Below are 21764 nucleotides of genomic sequence, written 5' to 3' on the forward strand. Positions count from 1 at the left end.
ATAAGACTTGTTCAGTTCTTTCTGAGTTCTAACCTGAATTGGTTTAAATTTGTCCTTTAGACATTAGACTTTCAATCTTTCTGCATCTTTCATCAGAAGGCAAATAAACTTCTAATTTCTAACACAATTAGAATGTTTAATTCCAAACTAAAATATTGGTTTCTGAATTAGCATCCAGTCAAGAATTACCAATTCTTGCAGCAACATCAGTCCCAAACATTATACAGTTTCTATAATTTCTGGACGAGCAGACTCCAAAAAAGAAGGACCAAACCTTATACTATATTTCAATGGCTCCTAAGGATTCATGAGAAAGGCCCAAAGAAAAGACCAAACCCTATACAGTTTCTGCAATCTCTGGACGAACGGACTAAATTGTTTCTTTAACAATTCCTACAGACTCCAGAGAAAGGACCAAACTTGTACAATAGCTCCTACAATCCCATGAGAACGGACCAAGCCTCTTTCTTAAATGATTCTTAGAGACTCAAGAGAACAGGGCCAAGCTATACAACTTATTTCTATAGCTCCTACAGTTTCAGGAGAATTAACTAAATCATTTAAAAGGTTCCTACAGACTCATGAATAAGGCCCAAGCCTAAAATTACAGTTTCTGCCATCTCTGGACGAACGGACTAAATTGTTTCTTTAACAATTCCTACAGACTCCAGAGAAAGGACCAAACTTATCCTTTATTTCAATAGCCAGTCAAGTCAAGTCATCCTCATTTATATAGCGCTTTTAACAATGCAGATTGTTTCAAAGCAGCTTTACAGAGATAAACATATAATTTAAGGTAACAGAGATTGGTTTGGTTTTATAGTGGCTCTTGAAAAATGTTTTTTCCAGCTAAAGTTAGTTTTGATTGATTCACTTCCATCTAAATGATCATTTGTTATTAAATTAGGGTCCGCTAAGACGACACCGTTCTCTCTAAACAGACTTTAAACGTGAACCTGTGATAGACACTGATGGCGTTCACATGCACATTAAGAATTGATTCTATAGTTATGTGCGTTTGAATATATGTGCGCAGGTTTGTAATTCCTTACAAACCATGCCTAATCAAACTACTTGTCTATAAATTTTGATGCAGAATTTTTATTTTATCTTATCACTTTGGGTAGGTACGCGAACCAAAAAATCCACAACGCTTTATCCGTAGAGTGGTATGGGGATCCTCCATAGGGAGAGGCTAGTTGGCACTTCAGCACTGCATTGTCATCAGGTCCAGGCGAAAGTCCTTCGTCAGATCTGGAAACGGCCTGGATCCAGCAGGCTGCGGGAAAACCTCGGGATAAACAAAGACACTAAAATTAGCGTAGATGCCATTCTTCTTATGATGTAACGAGTACATCAGGATTTGAGGGAAGTGTTCCCAGTTCCGGCTGACCTAATCTAAGCAGCCTAATATTGAATTATAGAAGTCTATAGAGTGTTATGTGAATGCTAGGTCAAAGAGATGTGTTTTTAGTCTAGCTTTGAACTGATAGACTGTGTCTGCTTCCAGGACAATGTTAGGAAGATTGTTCCAAAGTTTTGGTGCTAAATAGGAAAAGTATCTACCGCCAGCAGTCGATTTATATATTCTAGGTATTATCAACTGGCCGGAGTTTTTAGATCGCAATAGACGTGAAGGACTATAATGCGTTAAGAGCTCGCTCAAGTACTGGGGAGCTAAATCATTTAGTGCTTTGTAAGTAATCAGCAATATTTAAAAATTTATACGATGTTTAATAGGGAGCCAATGCAGTGTTGACAGAACCGGGCTAATATGGTCGTACTTCCTGGTTCTGGTAAGAACTCTAGCGGCTGCGTTTTGAACTAGCTGTAGTTTGTTTATTAAGCGTGCAGGGCAACCACCCAGTAGAGCATTACAATAATCTAGCCTTGATGTCATGAACGCATGAACTAGTTGTTCCCTTTCAGTCGATAACGTCGGACGTAGTCGACGTCGACTGAATTGGGATCTCGCTAGAGAGCCTGTCTTCTTCGAGTACTATTGAACGAGCCAATGTAATTGGCGTGCGTGATTCGCATCACACACTCCGCCCCCGTGGCGCGGGTATAAATACGGAAGTGGATGCACGCACTAGTTGCCTTTCGCTTCGGAGCCGATCGTTTGATGTCTCTGAGAGTGCTGTTGTCTACAACGAGCGAGTGTGTCGGTGTTCTTCAGGAAGACTCTCCCAGTGCTGGTGTTCTACAGCGTGAGTGCAGCGGTGATCGCGAGCTTTGAGCTCTCAACTGCTGTTTTAACAGCAACAAATTTCTAAATGTTTGTGTGTGTTGATGGCTGGTTAGAGGGCGGAAAAGTGAGTGCTTCACTGTTTCAGTTCTCTGTTCAGTGTTGCCGCGGTCATTCCCCTGTGTGCTGCGGCACTGGTGACGGTCCTATTTTCTGAAAGAGCAACACTGGTGCGTTTGCGTCTTTTTCAAGATGTCATTCCGCCCGTGCGTTTCTGGGTGCGGTCGTTCCCTGTCTCTCTCTGATGGTCACAACTGTTGTGTCACGTGTTTGGGGACCGGAGGATAGTGTTGGATGTCCCGCCCGGTAACCATTCCCTGTGGGCTCCTCACTCCTCCCTTCCACTGCAACCACTGGAGCCTCCTGTGTTGTCTGCTGGTCCATCTGTAATGGGTGGGCCAGCGGTTTCACTCGGGGCTCCCCTGGAGGACAGGACGCCGATTGCAGCATCGGAGGGTGAGCTGACTTCTAGAGATGATGACTCGGCTGCATTGTCTCCCTCCGGGAGTTCAATGTTGCCCGAGCCGGATCCAGAATTATCAGCTATGCTGAAACGGGCCGCCGAGGCTGCCGGGCTCGAGTGGAACCTCCACCGTGTCGCGTTCAGTCTCGGTTGGAATCTGGAGTTTGGTATCTTGGGGCGGGCCGCGCTGGTTCTCAGCTCGCCGCCCCAGTGCCTTTCTTTCCCGAAATGCATGGAGAGCTTATCAGGTGGTGAACAGCATCTTTCTCTGCCAGAAACTGCCTGAATAGCTTTTCCCCCTCATTACCCTTGATGGAGGAACGGTGAAGGGTTGCGAGGTGTCCCTCCATTGGAGTGGTGTGTCGACACAGGTGCACCTGTGTCCGGCGGCCGCTGCCTTTAGGGGGGATCCTCGTCTCCCCCCTAAGGCCTGTGAGGTTTTGTCCGTTCCGACGGGCAGAACTTACAAAGCCTGTGGGCAAGCCGCTTCCTCTTGCGTGCCATGGCGTTGCTGCAGGCTAGGGCACCCATGGCATGCACGAGGGTAATCCAGACCGTGCGCTCATAGGTGAGCACCGCACTGCATCCGACCTCACCCTCCGGGGTACGGGTGTCGTAGCGAGCGTGATCGGTCTGGCGATGTCCACCTTGGTGGTCCAGTAGCGCCTTCGTTGGCTCAGCCTGGTTGGTATGGCGGATGCGGACAAGGTTCGGTTCCTGGTCTCCCCAATTTCCCAGGTTGGGCTGGTCGGCGACGCAGTGGAGAACTGCATCCAACAGTTCTCTGCCGCTCAAGCGCAGACGGAGGTCATCCGACACATCCTGCCCCGGTGGCCAGCTGCTGCCTCCACCCGCCGCCGGTGGCAGCTCCTCCGCCTGCTCGTCGCCGTGGGCGTTCCCCGGCCGCCGCTCCTGCTGGCCCTCTGCAGCAGCCTCCACCCAGGCCTCAGCATGGAGCCGGCCGCAGTAGGGACGCCCAGCCCGCTCCATGCGCTGCCAAGCCAGGTGGGAAGCGACAGCGAAAGCATTCCGGAGCGGGCCGCCCAGGAATGGATGAGATGCTCTTGGAGTGGCACGATCACTCCCTCCCCCCGGGTGAGGGCCGGGTGGAGCCTTTGTTTGTGTGTGTGTCTGTTCCGTCGTGCTTCCCCACCGACTTACCTTCGATGAGGTCATGGTGTGCGGCAATAGCGGCAACGTAGACCTTCAGGGTGGAGGGAGACAGCCTTCGCTCCAGCCCCTGTTGAAGGAAGGAAAGCACAACGCTGATCGAGCATCTCCGGGGGTCTTCTCGGTGTGAAGAGCACCAGCTGACGAAGAAGTTCCACTTCAACGCATAGACGTGTCACGTGGACGACGCCCTGGCGGAAGTGATGGTAGCCACCACCGCTGGTGGTAGGGTACTCAAACCTGCCTCGTCCCATCGAGGAGCCACACGTGGAGGTTCCAGAGATCGGGACGAGGGTGCCATAGGTGGCCCCGTCCCTGAGGAAGAAGGTTCTTCCTCAGAGGGATCGGCCAGGGAGGTGCTGTCGCGAGGAGTACTAGTTCGGAGAACCAGGTCCGGGCGGGCCAGTACGGTGCGACCAGACTGACCTGCTCCGCGTCCTCCCTGACCTTGCGCAAGGTCTGCGCAAGAAGGCTCACTGGGGGAAACGCATACTTGCGGCCCTGCGGCCAGCTGTGCGCCAGAGCATCCGTGCCGAGCGTGCCCTCGGTCAGGGAATAAAACTGGGCGCAATGGGTCGAGTCGTGGGAGGCAAACAGATCTATCTGTGCGTCCCCGAACTGGTCCCAAATCAGCTGGACCGACTGGGGATGGAGTCGCCATTCTCCAGGGAGTGGCTGAAGCCGTGAGAGCTCGTAGGCTGCACAGTTCAGGGCTCCGGGGATATAAATGGCATGAAGCGACCTCAGATGCTTCTGACTCCATATGGGGAGGTGGCGAGCGAGTTGCGACATACGGCGGGAGCGTAGACCACCTTGATGGTTGATGTACGCTACAGTGGCGGTATTGTCTGAGCGGACTAGTACGTGTTGGTTCTTGAGCACGGCCCGGAAGCGGCGCAAAACAAGACGTACGGCCAGCAACTCGAGGCAATTGACATGCCAGAGGCGACGGGGTCCTGTCCAGGAGCCCGCGGCAGCACGTCCATTGCACATGGCACCCCAGCCAGTGGAGGAGGCATCTGTCGTTACAACAACATGCCGCGAAGGTCGTTCCAGGGGCACTCCGGCCCGTAGAAAACTGATGTTCGACCACGGGGTGAAGGTCTGACGGCAGGTCGGAGTAACTGTTACTCGGAGGGTGCCGTGTTGCCATGCTCACCTAAGACTCAGTCGCGAAGCCAAAGCTGAAGCGGTCTCATATGAAGCAATCCGAGCGGCGTTGCCGTGGCTGCAGAAGCCATATGCCCCAGGAGCCTCTGAAAAAGTTTCAGTGGAACCGCACTCTTGCCCTCGAACTGTCTCAGGCAAGTCAGCAGTGACTGCACGCGCTCGCTCGTAAGCTGCGCGGACATGGCGACCGAGTCGATATCCATACCGAGTAAAGAGACCGAGTAAAGTTTGCTCTTCTCCCAGTTGACCCGAAGGCCCAGACACGCTAGGTGCCGAAGCACCAGGTCCCTGTGTTCGCAACCTGAACTCGAGAGTGAGCTATGATCAGCCAGTCGTCGATATAACTCAGGATGCGAACCCCGTGTTCCCGAAGGGGAACAAGGGCAGCCTCGACGACCTTCGTGAAGATGCGAGGAGACAGGGCTAGCCCGAAAGGGAAAACCGCGTACTGGATGCCTGCCCCTCGAAAGAAAACCGAAGGAACGGTCTGTGTCAAGGAGAATTGAGACATGAAGTAGGCATCCTTCAGGTCGATTGCTGCAAACCAATCCTGGGCCGTATGCATTTGAGCGGTTCAGCACGCGCAAGTCCAGGATTGGCCGTAACCCACCGGTTTTCTTGGGGACAATGAAGTAGGGGCTGTAGCAGCCGGACCTCATCTCGGCTGGAGGGACAGTCTCGATTGCACCCTTCGCCAGCAGGGTGGCAATCTCTGCTCTCCTGATGGGGGCATAGCCACCGACAAAAGTGGAGCGGACTCCCCAAGCGGGGAGGAACTGAATCGCATAGCCGAGCCTGACGGTCAGCGGGACAGACGGGGAAGCTCTAACCAGGCTCCCAGGAACTGAACCAGCGGGATCATGCGAACCACAGGCGTCCCCCCGGAGGGGCAGCGAAGCGGAGTAACTGGCCCGAACGTGGACGGCATAGCGGCCCGATGTGGGGGCACGTTAGCAACCGCGCCCTGGCAGAGGGGGCCAGGGGAGGACCAGGCTGGTCGTCCCGCAGGGGGCCTGCTCTGCCAGGGGTCTGGCGACAGAGGAGGACAGGGGCGAAGCGGTCTGTGGACGGCACGCCGTGTCAACCACCTCTGGGACAGAGGGGGACGAGGAGAGCACGGCTTGTGGGCGGCGCTCTGTGACGTCCGAGAACTCTGTGCTCAGAGAAGGGAGAGTCAGCTCTTTGGAGAATAAGGATTCTTCCCCGGCCCTCCCCCGGGGAAAGGAGTGGTCCTGCTACCAACTCCTGGAAAGAACTGAGTCCCATCTCTGAGGAGCCCATCTCAAGAGCGCCGCTTAACCCGGCGTGTAGCGGGGTGCGGGGCTGGAGAGGACTGTGGCGTCCGACCGCGGCCTCCAGAGCCGACCCGGGTGAACGGGCGGGGTGGGAGCCGCGGGGGGGTGCCCTCGGCGGTGGGCAGACCGAGGTATCTGAGCGGACGGCGGGGCCGTCGGGACAGAATCAACCTCAGTCTGCTCATGGGCGGCTGAGAGCTGTTGGGCAAGCCCTCAACCGCACCGCCGAAGAGGCCGACCTGGGATATGGGAATGTCGGACAGACGGGTCCGCGCGACATCCAGCACATCAGACAGGTTCAGCCACAGAATGGTGAGCATCACCTGACCCAGGGAGCGTACGGCCACTTTCGTCGCTCAGAGAGCAAGGTCAGTGGCGGCGCGCAGCTCAGTGAAGAGCCCTGTGTCAGTCCCGCCCTCGTGCAGGTCCATGAGCATCTGGGTCAGGTGGACCAGCAGAATGACCATGGCCTGCAGTGAGGCGGCTGCCAGTCCCGTGGCGCTATAGGATCTCGCCACAAGCGTAGACGAAAAAATACAGGCCACGGGCGGGTGCTTAGGATCGCGCCGAGAAGAAGCACTCTGAGGACACATAGCATCGCAACAGAGCGTTCAGCCGGGAGGACCCCAGTGTACCCATGGGCAGCGGCCCCATCGAGGGGAGGAAAGGCGGATGAGATCAGCGAGCGGTCCCGAGAAGACAAGGGGGTCTTCTTGGACTTCGAGATCTCATCATGCACGTCCGAGAAGAGAGGTATTGGGGTTTGCCGTGGACGAGGGCCGGCGGCCTTACCCAAAACCCATTGTCCCAGGAAAGCATGGTCGTCATCTCCGGATCAGACTCAGGCACAGCCATATGCACACCGGAAGGTGGCAGCTGTGACGAGCCCTCACTTCCAGAAGACTCAAACCCACCTAGTGATGCTGCAACAGACATGGCATCTTCCTCTGTAGCTTCAACTGAAACACGCGGGCCACCAGAGGGTAGACTCGCGGGAATCAGCAGTTCACTAGCGGGCACCGTCATTGAAGAGGGGAGCTGGGGTCGCGGACACATAGTCGGCGCCTTGATCCAGACCGCAACCCTCAGGTCACCCTGGCCACCAGCCGAAGATCGGGGGGTGGATGAGGGGACTCTCACTCTTGCGAGTTCACCGAGTCTCGACCTATATATGACGCGATGATCACGTTCCCAGCGAGAACATGAGTCACCCACGAGCGCTGTTCAAGCATGATCAAAGCCCAAACACACTAGACAGCGCTCGTGCCCATCAGAGTCCGATACCAGTCCGCTGCAACCAGAAATGCACGGGCGAGCCGTCTTTAAAAAGACGTGCCGCGTGCGAGCTCTTTTATGAGAGGAGAAAAAAACTCCGCGATGTTGAAGCACACAGGGAGACACACACACACACTGGCAGATCACTGCACAGATCAGCAGGCACTGTGAGCTCGCTGCAGATCGCCGTCACACCAACACCGGAGAGAGAAGCTCGTCTCGTAGAGCGAAGTCAGAGATGACTGTGGAGTGAAAAAATACTCTTGGCTCCGAAGCGAAAACATATCTGCCTGTTGCCGGCGTCCTCCTTTTATACCCACGAGGTAAGGCGGAGATACGCTATGCAAATTCCGCAGACCCATGGCATTTCTTTGCCATTGGCTCGTTTTGTAATACTCGAAGTCGATAGGCGTTCTAAGCGAAACCCCATTCGTCGTCATCCGACGTAACTCGGAGTGACAACGAAAGGGAACATTCACGTTTAGGCTAAGTTTCTTTGTTTCATTTCTAGAAAAGAAAACTCTGATTGATAAGACTTGTTCAGTTCTTTCTGAGTTCTAACCTGAATTGGTTTAAATTTGTCCTTTAGACATTAGACTTTCAATCTTTCTGCATCTTTCATCAGAAGGCAAATAAACTTCTAATTTCTAACACAATTAGAATGTTTAATTCCAAACTAAAATATTGGTTTCTGAATTAGCATCCAGTCAAGAATTACCAATTCTTGCAGCAACATCAGTCCCAAACATTATACAGTTTCTATAATTTCTGGACGAGCAGACTCCAAAAAAGAAGGACCAAACCTTATACTATATTTCAATGGCTCCTAAGGATTCATGAGAAAGGCCCAAAGAAAAGACCAAACCCTATACAGTTTCTGCAATCTCTGGACGAACGGACTAAATTGTTTCTTTAACAATTCCTACAGACTCCAGAGAAAGGACCAAACTTGTACAATAGCTCCTACAATCCCATGAGAACGGACCAAGCCTCTTTCTTAAATGATTCTTAGAGACTCAAGAGAACAGGGCCAAGCTATACAACTTATTTCTATAGCTCCTACAGTTTCAGGAGAATTAACTAAATCATTTAAAAGGTTCCTACAGACTCATGAATAAGGCCCAAGCCTAAAATTACAGTTTCTGCCATCTCTGGACGAACGGACTAAATTGTTTCTTTAACAATTCCTACAGACTCCAGAGAAAGGACCAAACTTATCCTTTATTTCAATAGCCAGTCAAGTCAAGTCATCCTCATTTATATAGCGCTTTTAACAATGCAGATTGTTTCAAAGCAGCTTTACAGAGATAAACATATAATTTAAGGTAACAGAGATTGGTTTGGTTTTATAGTGGCTCTTGAAAAATGTTTTTTCCAGCTAAAGTTAGTTTTGATTGATTCACTTCCATCTAAATGATCATTTGTTATTAAATTAGGGTCCGCTAAGACGACACCGTTCTCTCTAAACAGACTTTAAACGTGAACCTGTGATAGACACTGATGGCGTTCACATGCACATTAAGAATTGATTCTATAGTTATGTGCGTTTGAATATATGTGCGCAGGTTTGTAATTCCTTACAAACCATGCCTAATCAAACTACTTGTCTATAAATTTTGATGCAGAATTTTTATTTTATCTTATCACTTTGGGTAGGTACGCGAACCAAAAAATCCACAACGCTTTATCCGTAGAGTGGTATGGGGATCCTCCATAGGGAGAGGCTAGTTGGCACTTCAGCACTGCATTGTCATCAGGTCCAGGCGAAAGTCCTTCGTCAGATCTGGAAACGGCCTGGATCCAGCAGGCTGCGGGAAAACCTCGGGATAAACAAAGACACTAAAATTAGCGTAGATGCCATTCTTCTTATGATGTAACGAGTACATCAGGATTTGAGGGAAGTGTTCCCAGTTCCGGCTGACCTAATCTAAGCAGCCTAATATTGAATTATAGAAGTCTATAGAGTGTTATGTGAATGCTAGGTCAAAGAGATGTGTTTTTAGTCTAGCTTTGAACTGATAGACTGTGTCTGCTTCCAGGACAATGTTAGGAAGATTGTTCCAAAGTTTTGGTGCTAAATAGGAAAAGTATCTACCGCCAGCAGTCGATTTATATATTCTAGGTATTATCAACTGGCCGGAGTTTTTAGATCGCAATAGACGTGAAGGACTATAATGCGTTAAGAGCTCGCTCAAGTACTGGGGAGCTAAATCATTTAGTGCTTTGTAAGTAATCAGCAATATTTAAAAATTTATACGATGTTTAATAGGGAGCCAATGCAGTGTTGACAGAACCGGGCTAATATGGTCGTACTTCCTGGTTCTGGTAAGAACTCTAGCGGCTGCGTTTTGAACTAGCTGTAGTTTGTTTATTAAGCGTGCAGGGCAACCACCCAGTAGAGCATTACAATAATCTAGCCTTGATGTCATGAACGCATGAACTAGTTGTTCCCTTTCAGTCGATAACGTCGGACGTAGTCGACGTCGACTGAATTGGGATCTCGCTAGAGAGCCTGTCTTCTTCGAGTACTATTGAACGAGCCAATGTAATTGGCGTGCGTGATTCGCATCACACACTCCGCCCCCGTGGCGCGGGTATAAATACGGAAGTGGATGCACGCACTAGTTGCCTTTCGCTTCGGAGCCGATCGTTTGATGTCTCTGAGAGTGCTGTTGTCTACAACGAGCGAGTGTGTCGGTGTTCTTCAGGAAGACTCTCCCAGTGCTGGTGTTCTACAGCGTGAGTGCAGCGGTGATCGCGAGCTTTGAGCTCTCAACTGCTGTTTTAACAGCAACAAATTTCTAAATGTTTGTGTGTGTTGATGGCTGGTTAGAGGGCGGAAAAGTGAGTGCTTCACTGTTTCAGTTCTCTGTTCAGTGTTGCCGCGGTCATTCCCCTGTGTGCTGCGGCACTGGTGACGGTCCTATTTTCTGAAAGAGCAACACTGGTGCGTTTGCGTCTTTTTCAAGATGTCATTCCGCCCGTGCGTTTCTGGGTGCGGTCGTTCCCTGTCTCTCTCTGATGGTCACAACTGTTGTGTCACGTGTTTGGGGACCGGAGGATAGTGTTGGATGTCCCGCCCGGTAACCATTCCCTGTGGGCTCCTCACTCCTCCCTTCCACTGCAACCACTGGAGCCTCCTGTGTTGTCTGCTGGTCCATCTGTAATGGGTGGGCCAGCGGTTTCACTCGGGGCTCCCCTGGAGGACAGGACGCCGATTGCAGCATCGGAGGGTGAGCTGACTTCTAGAGATGATGACTCGGCTGCATTGTCTCCCTCCGGGAGTTCAATGTTGCCCGAGCCGGATCCAGAATTATCAGCTATGCTGAAACGGGCCGCCGAGGCTGCCGGGCTCGAGTGGAACCTCCACCGTGTCGCGTTCAGTCTCGGTTGGAATCTGGAGTTTGGTATCTTGGGGCGGGCCGCGCTGGTTCTCAGCTCGCCGCCCCAGTGCCTTTCTTTCCCGAAATGCATGGAGAGCTTATCAGGTGGTGAACAGCATCTTTCTCTGCCAGAAACTGCCTGAATAGCTTTTCCCCCTCATTACCCTTGATGGAGGAACGGTGAAGGGTTGCGAGGTGTCCCTCCATTGGAGTGGTGTGTCGACACAGGTGCACCTGTGTCCGGCGGCCGCTGCCTTTAGGGGGGATCCTCGTCTCCCCCCTAAGGCCTGTGAGGTTTTGTCCGTTCCGACGGGCAGAACTTACAAAGCCTGTGGGCAAGCCGCTTCCTCTTGCGTGCCATGGCGTTGCTGCAGGCTAGGGCACCCATGGAATGCACGAGGGTAATCCAGACCGTGCGCTCATAGGTGAGCACCGCACTGCATCCGACCTCACCCTCCGGGGTACGGGTGTCGTAGCGAGCGTGATTGGTCTGGCGATGTCCACCTTGGTGGTCCAGTAGCGCCTTCGTTGGCTCAGCCTGGTTGGTATGGCGGATGCGGACAAGGTTCGGTTCCTGGTCTCCCCAATTTCCCAGGTTGGGCTGGTCGGCGACGCAGTGGAGAACTGCATCCAACAGTTCTCTGCCGCTCAAGCGCAGACGGAGGTCATCCGACACATCCTGCCCCGGTGGCCAGCTGCTGCCTCCACCCGCCGCCGGTGGCAGCTCCTCCGCCTGCTCGTCGCCGTGGGCGTTCCCCGGCCGCCGCTCCTGCTGGCCCTCTGCAGCAGCCTCCACCCAGGCCTCAGCATGGAGCCGGCCGCAGTAGGGACGCCCAGCCCGCTCCATGCGCTGCCAAGCCAGGTGGGAAGCGACAGCGAAAGCATTCCGGAGCGGGCCGCCCAGGAATGGATGAGATGCTCTTGGAGTGGCACGATCACTCCCTCCCCCCGGGTGAGGGCCGGGTGGAGCCTTTGTTTGTGTGTGTGTCTGTTCCGCCGCTGGCTCCCTAAAAAAAAAAAAAAAAAACCGGAGCAAGCGGTACCCACACTTCAAAGAGAGAGCAATTTCATCTGTACCTGGGTCTCAAGAGGGCCAGTCTGACGGGTGTGACCCTGTATAGCAGCTTGGTGCGTTCGAGGACCCGGTCATCCGCCTTCTCACGCGCCCCCTGCCGCTTGTGGGGACAGGTAAGTGTTGCACAGCACACTAACACCACTCTCTCTACTTTGTTCCCCCACCTCAGGCTCGGCTACCCCGCTCAAGTCAGTGATAGTCATCACATTAGGTGTTGAGCAGACGTGCTCCTGAAAATTCAGTGATATTCATCACACCGAGCGTTGAGCAGTGCTCCTGACTTGTGCGTGCTTATCTTATCCTGCTGGCGAAGGATTTGATATAGCCGCTCCTCCAGCCGGTACGAAGGCCAGTTGTAAACTCGTTCTTCGTGCTACTAGGTGGTGGGTCGTGACCATCTTGGCCCAAGATTGGTCTGCAGCTCCGACCTGAAAGACATGTGCTTAAAAACAGATCTCTACCTTCCGCACCGCAGGCCATCCTGTGGGTTGCGTGTAAGGGTGGAGTATCAGTACAGTGTCCTTCCCTTCGAGTGCTCCAGAGCCCGTTGGGTCTTCAGGTCAACTGGAAGAGAGTAATCTCGCCCACGGGCTTAGTATCTCTTTTTCAGTTTTGGAGATGGACTCGGTCTAACACGTTTCTCCAATGAGAATGTGTTCAGCTGGTGTTTGAAGTGAGAAAGGGTCCCACTGGAAGAACTTTCAGAGGCTCCTGGGGTATATGGTAGTTGCAGCCATTGGCTTCCTCCATATGTGACAGCTTCAGCGCTAGCTTCATGATCGAGTCCCGAGGTGACAGTGGCAGAGCAGCTCACCCTGTGTGACTATAGTTCATCCCGGTCTGCTGCCAAACCCTCTTCAACAGAGGGGCCATGTACAAAGGGCGTGTTTTAACGGGGGCCTGGGCGACCCCCGACTACACGGGCATTCGTGCCTCGAGTTGTTAGACATTGCGACCGTTGCGCAAGCTTCCCCTGCATGTCACAACTCACCCGTCACCTCCTCCTTGGAGTCAGACGCTTCTGAGGGCGCCTTGTTCCACTCCTCCCGCTTACTCAATCGTGCCGCCATCGAGCCTCACGACAGTTATAGCCAGGGCAAGTGGAGACTCCATCCCCTGGGTCCGGCTGGGTCATGACCATTCCAGGGCCGCTCAGTTGCCCCCCCCCCCCCCCCCCCCCCGGTTTCATTTTTCCGCCAGTGTTTGTGTAAACCGAGCGGACTACCCTTGGACAAACACTGGGTCTCAGCTGCCCCAGGGGCCCGCAGAAATGCGTTTAACCCCAGTGAGCCTTCTAAAAGTGACTGCGACTCATGGTCGCCTTGCGCCTGCTCAAGTCAGTGAAATCATCACTCTTCATGTTGAGCAGAATTGCTCCTGAAACTCAGTGAAGTTCATCGCACTCAGGTGTTGAGCAGCAATGCTCCTGTGCCTCAGTGAGTTCATCACGTGTAGCTCAGTGAATTCGTCACACGCAGTGCTGAGCAGAAATGCTCCTGGTGCTCAGTGAAGTTCTTCGCACTCAAGTGTTGAGCAGAAATGCTCCTGAAGCTCAGTGAGTTTATCACACTCAGGTGTTGAGCAGGAATGCTCCTGAAGCTCAGTGAACTTGTCACACTCAAGTACTGAGCAGAAATGCTCCTGTCGCTCAGTGAAGTTCTTCGCACTCAAGTGTTGAGCAGAAATGCTCCTGAAGCTCGGTGAGTTTATCACACTCAGGTGTTGAGCAGGAATGCTCCTGAAGCTCAGTGAACTTGTCACACCCAAGTGCTGAGCATAAAATGCTCCTGAAGCCCAGTGATCTTCACATGTTGTGTTGAGCAATGCTCCTGTCTTTTGCGCCCGTCGCTTGCACCTACGTGCCAAGTCAGGAGAGGAACAGGTCTTCATAGTTGCCCCTTATTGGCCCAACTAGACCTGGTTCCCATCAACAGCCTTCCTGACTTCCCCTGAAAACTCTTTCGGGGACGGGGCACGATGGCACACGCGTTCTGCCCCCGGAGATTCCGGGCGGTCTTATATCTGAACGCGGAGGTTCAGGTGGCTATCACAAGAACATGTGATAGATACCATCACTTCTGCGAGCACCCCCTAGAATTGGGTAGCGTGCTTACGCCTTTAGAAGTGGAACCTAGTCGTTGAGTGCGTCTTCTCTCCAGAGGAGATCCTGAAAGCTTTCGATCACTTCAGTGCTCTCTTTCCTGCAAAATGGGTTGCAGTAGGCTGTTTTCCTTCACCCTCAAAATGATGTTGCCTCGGTGTTTAAACGACGCTCATCGTGTTGCAGAAGTATGCAGAAGCACGTTCTGATCGTCAGGTTCCTGAGGAGCAAGGTCTTGTAAATCCTTGTGTCCCTCTTTATCCTCTTGGGCCTTGTCCCTGGTCCGACTGCACTGCAGAGACCGCCCCTGAGCCACTGCAGGCAGTGAGTTAAAAAAATCTGTTATATCAGTTCTCCTGCTCGCGTGGTCTCTACTAGAGGGTAGGGACTTGCTCGCTTTCGGTCAACGTATTGTGCCTGGAGTCTGGGCCGGCTAACTCTCACAAGCTGAGACCCCGGCTCGGATTGTGCCCAAGGTTCCTACCTCTCCCGTAATAGGAGCAGGTGGTGAGCCTGCAAGCGCTGCCCTGGAGGAGGCAGATCCAGCCATGGCTTCTCTGTCCGTTCGCTTGGACGTGTACAGAATGCAAGTCATAGACCTCAGACCAGCTCTACAAATATCTGTTGGAATTCAGCAGAGAGGGAAGGCTGTTTCCATGCAAAGTTGCACTTAGTGCTTGCCTTCATTTCGGTAAAGATCCGAGATGCAACATGTCCACTTAGGTGTTGAGCTCCTCTATGATGAGTGTAAAGTGCTCCGCCTGGGCGTTGACGATATGCTTTGCTAAAACAGATTCTAGAGTTGTGGGCTGGACGACACCTAGTTGAACCGCTGCTTCCCGTGGGCTCCCTTCTCATGAAGCCAGTTTCACCGTGAGCCCGGTTCAAGTGTCGGCTTGCTGCGCCATTCCCCTCCTATGGACTGGATACGTGCGCCTTTCTACTCCAGTTGAGTTCCCTTAAAATTTAACCCTGTTGAGTTCCTCCACACCCCTCCGACGTCGGACGTGCGGAACGTCTGGTGTTAGGCCTACCACTCGTAAGCAGTGTGGAACCTGTGTTAGGCTGGGTCCATATGTTGCGGTCCCTTCGGCGACCCCATATGTGTATTCTTCCACGATACGGCTCCCTGCGGTGAGCCCGTGTCTTCCCTCGGCAGAGTCTCTCTGCCGTCACTGTCCGGTGTGTCTCCCCCCGTCTTAGGCTGGAGCCACCCCAGTGTCATTCCATATGTTAGACTGCCCGGTTTCCGCCCAGTTCAAATGTGCATTTTCCACGTTACCTCCCTCTGGGTTGGACGTGGCTTCCGCAGCGTCCCTTCCTTCCAATGTACGGGGAACGCTTTCCCAGTGGTCCTGTAGGAACAGCAGTGACTTCCCTGGCCTAAGCCCTGTCCTTCCCCGCCTTAAATTTGCGGGGGCATCAGGAGGCTTTGGTTTAGGCACTGGAAGGTGGCAGCGTTAGTGGCGTGTTCAAAGGGTGATCCCAATTCAGTCGACGTCGACTACGTCCGACGTTATCGACTGAAAGGGAACGTCCTGGTTGCGTATGCAACCCACCGTTCCCTGAAGGAGGGAACGGAGGACGTAGTCCCCTTGCCACTACCGCTGGACCACCGCTGACCCCGGGTTACTCTCGGCTCCTCAGCGAAAAAGCAACTAGTGCGTGCATCCACTTCCGTATTTATACCCGCGCCGCGGGGGCGGAGTGTGTGATGCGAATCACGCACGCCAATTACATTGGCTCGTTCAATAGTACTCGAAGAAGACAGGCTCTCTAGCGAGATCCCAATTCAGTCGACGTCGACTACGTCCTCCGTTCCCTCCTTCAGGGAACGGTGGGTTGCATACGCAACCAGGACGTTCCGCATTTGTCAATGAGAGCATATGACGTAATTTAGATATATTTTTAAGATGGAAAAATGCGGTTTTACAGACACTAGACACGTGACTTTCAAATGAAAGATTGGTATCAAAGATCACACCAAGGTTCCTAACTGACGACGAAGACTTAACAGAGCAGCCATCAAGTGTTAGACGGTATTCTAGGTTATTACGTGTGGAAGTTTTTTGTCCAATAATTAGAATCTCTGTTTTTTCAGAATTTAGTAGTAGGAAATTACTAGTCATCCAATTTTTTATATCAACTATGCATTCCGATAATTTTGTGAATTGGTGAGTTTCGTTAGGTTTGGAAGAAATATAGAGCTGAGTATCATCAGCATAACAGTGAAAGCTAATTCCATGTTTCCTAATGATATCTCCTAGAGGTAGCATGTACAGAGTGAACAGCAGCGGTCCTAGTACTGAGCCTTGTGGTACGCCATACTGAACTTGTGATCAATAAGACATCTCTTCATTTACTGCTACAAACTGATAGCGGTCAGATAAATATGATTTAAACCATGCTAATGCAATTCCACTAATGCCAACATAGTTTTCTAGTCTATTTAAGAGAATGTTGTGGTCAATGGTGTCAAATGCAGCACTAAGATCAAGTAACACTAATAGAGAGATACAACCATGATCGGATGATAAAAGCAAATCATTTGTGACTCTAATGAGAGCAGTCTCAGTACTATGGTGCGGTCTAAATCCTGACTGGAAATCCTCGCAGATACCATTTCTTTTAAGAAAGGAACACAGTTGTGAGGATACTGCCTTTTCTAGTATCTTTGACAGGAAAGGTAGATTTGAAATCGGCCTGTAATTGACTAATTCTGTAGGATCAAGTTGCGTTTTTTTAACAAGCGGTTTAATCATAGCCAGCTTAAAGGTTTTTGGTACGTATCCTAGAGACAAAGATTAATTAATGATGTTAAGAAGAGGATCTATGACTTCTGGAAGCATCTCTTTCAGTAGTTTAGTCGGTATAGGGTCTAACATACATGTTGTCGATTTAGATGAATTAACGAGTTTGCAAAATTCTTCCTCTCCTATGGCAACAAATGAATCAAATTTTACCTCGGGGAGACTATAATGCACTCCCTGATGTGATGCTGTAGTAGACGGTTGCATAGTTATAATTTTGTCCCTAATATTATCAATCTTATAAGTGAAGAAGTTCATAAAGTCATTACTGCTGTGTTTCTTGGAAACTTCTGGGCTTGAAGCTTTCTTTTTCGTTAGCGTAGCCGCTTTTTCAAATAAATACCTTGGATTATGTTTATTTTCTTTTAATAGGGTTGAAAAATAAGCAGATCTAGCAGCTTTTAAAGCCTCTCTGTAAGCAATCGAGCTCTCCTTCCATGAAATCCGAAATACCTCTAGTTTTGTTTTCTTCCAGTTGCGCTCCATTTTTCTGGCTGCTCTCTTAAGGGCCCGGGTGTGCTCGTTGTACCACGGTGTGGGACTATTTTCTTTAATCTTCTTTAAACGCAACGGAGCAACTGTATCTAAAGTGCTGGAAAGGAGAGAGTTAAAAGTTTCTGTTGCAATATCAAGTTCTTCTAAGCTATCTGGGATGCTGAGACGATGAAACTGATTAGGAAGATTATTGATAAAGCAATCTTTAGTGGCAGAAGTGATAGGTCTAACATACTTGTAACACGGAGTTGGCTTTTTAGCCTTGGCCAAATGTAATTTACATGAGACTAGATAATGATCTGAGATGTCGTCGCTCTGCTGCAGAATTTCAACAGCATCAACATTGATTCCATGTGATAATATTAGATCTAGCGTATGATTACGACAATGAGTAGGTCCTGACACGTGTTGTCTAACTCCAATAGAGTTAAGAATGTCTTTAAATGCCAATCCCATTGCATCTTTTCCATTATCTACATGTATATTAAAATCACCAACAATTAGGACTTTATCTGCAGTCAATACTAATTCAGATAGAAAGTCAGCAAATTCTTTGATAAAATCTTTATGGTGCCCTGGTGGCCTGTAGACAGTTGCCAGCAGAATTCTCAAACTTGATTTATCGTTTACATTATATATTTTTACATTAAGCACCAACACTTCAAAATAAATATATTTTAAATATATAAATATATTTTATCATTTGCTCATCTGTATTATATCTATTTTTTATTTGTTGAATATCAGTTACATTTTTATCCTTAGATCGGTTTGGACGTTTTTTGGATTTCCAAATTCGGGGAACAGACACAGTCTCTATTTGATGATATCTAGGTGAAAGAGCCTCTATGTGATGGGATTTATCTGACCTTGGTGACACGAGGCCGCTAGCAGACGGTCGGTTTAGCCAGTTTGTCTGCTTCCTGACCTGAGCCCCAGATTGTCATGTTTTATCTCTAAGACTATGAGCCAAATTACTAGAGAGAAGAGCAGCACCATCCCAGGAGGGATGAAAACCATCTCTTTTCAACAGGTCAGGTTTGCCCCAAAAACTTTTCCAATTGTCTATGAATTCTATATTATTTAATAGCTCCTACAATCCCATGAGAACGGACCAAACCTCTTTCTTAAATGATTCTTAGAGACTCAAGAGAACAGGGCCAAGCTATACAACTTATTTCTATAGCTCCTACAGTTTCAGGAGAATTAACTAAATCATTTAAAAGGTTCCTACAGACTCATGAAAAAGGCCCAAGCCTAAAATTACAGTTTCTGCAATCTCTGGATGAACGGACTAAATTGTTTCTTTAACAATTCCTACAGACTCCAGAGAAAGGACCAAACTTATCCTTTATTTCAATAGCTCCTACAATCCCATGAGAACGGACCAAACCTCTTTCTTAATTGATTCTTAGAGACTCAAGAGAACAGGGCCAAGTTATACAACTTATTTCTATAGCTCCTACAGTTTCAGGAGAATTAACTAAATCATTTAAAAGGTTCCTACAGACTCATGAAAAAGGCCCAAGCCTAAAATTCTCAAAAATACACAGTATGTGTGACTACACTACAAATCTTTACTGGTCTACTATTATTCTTTTCAGAAGATGTTCTTTTAGAGAGCTGATAAGTTTCACTCACCAAATTAGGATCTTTGAGACAGGATCCAGTTGATTCAAATAAATTGTGTCCACAGATGCAGTCTTTTTGAACTTCAGATACTCGACTGGTGAGTTCTTGGTTTACTCCTTGTTGCAGTTGTGAGTTCTCTTCTTGTCAGTCTCTCCTGGCTGGCTCACACCAAATTGTTAGATTTTGCTGTATTTGGCCGAGCAGTGGTTTGGGTGGCTCGCCAATGTATTAGATGTCTCCAATACATAAAATAAGTAAGCTTGACCAGAGTTCTTGTGGGGAGAAGAATTTATTGAAGGTTTGTAGTGTAGCAGTCCTTCAGCAGTGATGTTCGCATGTCGCCCTTCAACAATCTTAACCCAAAGTTCTGTTTGTAAGACAGAACTTTATACATGAAGACAAATGGGCTACAAACAATAGAAAACTGTTAGGGCCTCCCACAGGAGATCTATCCTGCAATCTACCCTGCATTCTACTCTGAGCAATGCTGTTTCTTTGTCATTCAAACCAATCAGTTCCTGTGGGCCATACACCTATGGGCCATTCAGTTTCTCTAGGCCATACATATGTATGGGCCATTTGCTTCACACCTTTACAGACACAGATAGAGTTGATTACATATGAGGCACAGTAACAATGTAATTGCATCTGACTATAGTTAACTGAAAATACACATAATCTTACAATGTGACATGACATTTTGCACAACAGGGTTGCCATTCCTTCTTGGATTGTGCTCTGTGTTCACCAGGAGGACCCGGATGAGGATGGGGAGTACGCAGAGGCTTTAAACCTTCAATTTAAATTTAAACAATCTTTATATAATGTACTTGTTTGGTAATGTGTCATGTACATAATTATTCAATACACAATACATTTCATAGACATTTTGGACAGCTGTCAACCAGTTTTTGAGTAATGTGTCACAACTTACTGTCAAATCTGTCCATATATATTGTGCAACAAGTCGATAATGTAATTATTGTGACTGACCTAATTTACTGTATATATAACCCAAATAACTAAATTGAGTAAGGGCAAGAATAGTACGTTGGAGATGGTGACTTACATGTTGGCTGAATACAGCTGATTGATTAAGAAATGGATTGTTGGCTTAGATGGGTGTTGGGTCACCGAGTGTTAGAGCTGTTCCCCTCACAACCTGCACAGCTGAACCTGGACACATGACTAGCAATTGCGTCACATTTCCCAGGTTGCTCCTACAGTGAACACAGCAATCCAGGAACAACCACTGCTTTCATATCAGCCACAAAGGGTGCAGGGTCTTGGATGACCTCGTTAAAGAGGATGTCCGTAAGCTCAGTCACATATTCTAAAACACAAAGCATATAGTTTGAGTCATTCATATGGTCTCAACTGTTGACAAACTGTTGACAAACTGTTAACAAAGTAACTGCAATAGAAAATGTGTTTTTACTGCTTGTCACTCAGGTGGTGCCAAAATCTTGCCAGCGGGATCAATGCACAAACGCAGAATCATGTATATGTTAGTATGGAGATACCAAAAGACAATTGAGAATTAACTAACCAGTAGAGTATTTGGTCTTCACCACATGTTCCCCTCTCATGTCCTTGGGAACTTATCCAGCAGCCATATCACCCTGTAGCCCAAGACTGGTTGCCCACTGAAGCTAAGCAGGGTTGAGTCTGGTTAGTACCTGGATGGGAGACTCCTGGGAAAACCAGGTTGCTGCTGGAAGAGGTGTTAGTGAGGCCAGCAGGGGGCGCTCACCCTGTGGTCTATGTGGGTCCTAATGCCCTAGTATAGTACTGGGGGCACTATACTGTCAAAGAGCACCGTCCTTCGGATGAGACGTAAAACCGAGGTCCTGACTCTCTGTGGTCATTAAAAATCCCATGGCATTTCTCGTAAAGAGTAGGGATGTAACCCCGGTGTCCTGGCCAAATTCCCTCCATTGGCCCTTGCCAATCATGGCCTCCTAATAATCCCCATCCACTGAATTGGCTCTATCACTCTCTCTCCTCTCTCCACCTGTAGCTGGTGTGTGGTGAGCGCACTAGCGCCGTTGTACCGTGGCTCCCGTCGCATCATCCAAGTGGATGCTGCACACTGGTGGTGGTTGTTGAGGAGAGATTCCCTGATATGATTGTAAAGCGCTTTGGGTGTACAGTAGTACATATGAAAGCGCTATATAAATGCCTCATTCTATTCTATTCTATTCTTTAATGTTGAACTGCAGTTCTCCGGCTGCCGTCCTTGCTTGGGTACGGCCAGAATTTTCATTGAAGTGCAATGCAGCCAGGTAAAGTCTGGAATGAGGATTTGTATGGGATTACTCCAGCATGATGACACCATGGCCACACCGCCCCCCTCTCTCTCCTGTGTGGATGCTCTAACAGGGTTTCTGCAGTTATCTTCAAATTAAATGTAATGCTTTTTAATGCCTTTTTTTATTTTTAATGCCATATATGACCCAAGACTAACCACATATATTATATATATATACACTCACCTAAAGGATTATTAGGAACAGCATACTAATACTGTGTTTGACCCCCTTTCACCTTCAGAACTGCCTTAATTCTACGTGGCATTGATTCAACAAGGTGCTGAATGCATTCTTTAGAAATGTTGGCCCATATTGATAGGATAGCATCTTGCAGT

The 21764-nt window shown here is 49.3% G+C and overlaps 1 protein-coding gene across 7 annotated transcripts in view; it reads right to left on the bottom strand.

The window, feature by feature from the left end:
* LOC143738532 (uncharacterized) overlaps positions 1-21764 on the bottom strand; it is a 158364-nt gene that overhangs the window by 127222 nt on the left and 9378 nt on the right. For 2 of the 7 annotated variants that reach the window (XM_077230523.1, XM_077230521.1), the window contains exon 1: positions 20187-21334. The exons of 4 other annotated variants lie outside the window; for them this stretch is intronic. The gene's annotated coding sequence lies outside the window, so the exon portion shown is untranslated. Of the gene's footprint in view, positions 1-20186; positions 21335-21764 lie in introns of those variants that run through there. One more of the 7 variants, XM_077230526.1, reaches the window with a different exon arrangement.

The sequence above is a fragment of the Siphateles boraxobius genome, unplaced genomic scaffold (genome assembly GCF_051911475.1).
Source record: "Siphateles boraxobius isolate OS27281-9 unplaced genomic scaffold, OSU_SipBor_1 148, whole genome shotgun sequence".
NCBI lineage: Eukaryota > Metazoa > Chordata > Actinopteri > Cypriniformes > Leuciscidae > Siphateles > Siphateles boraxobius.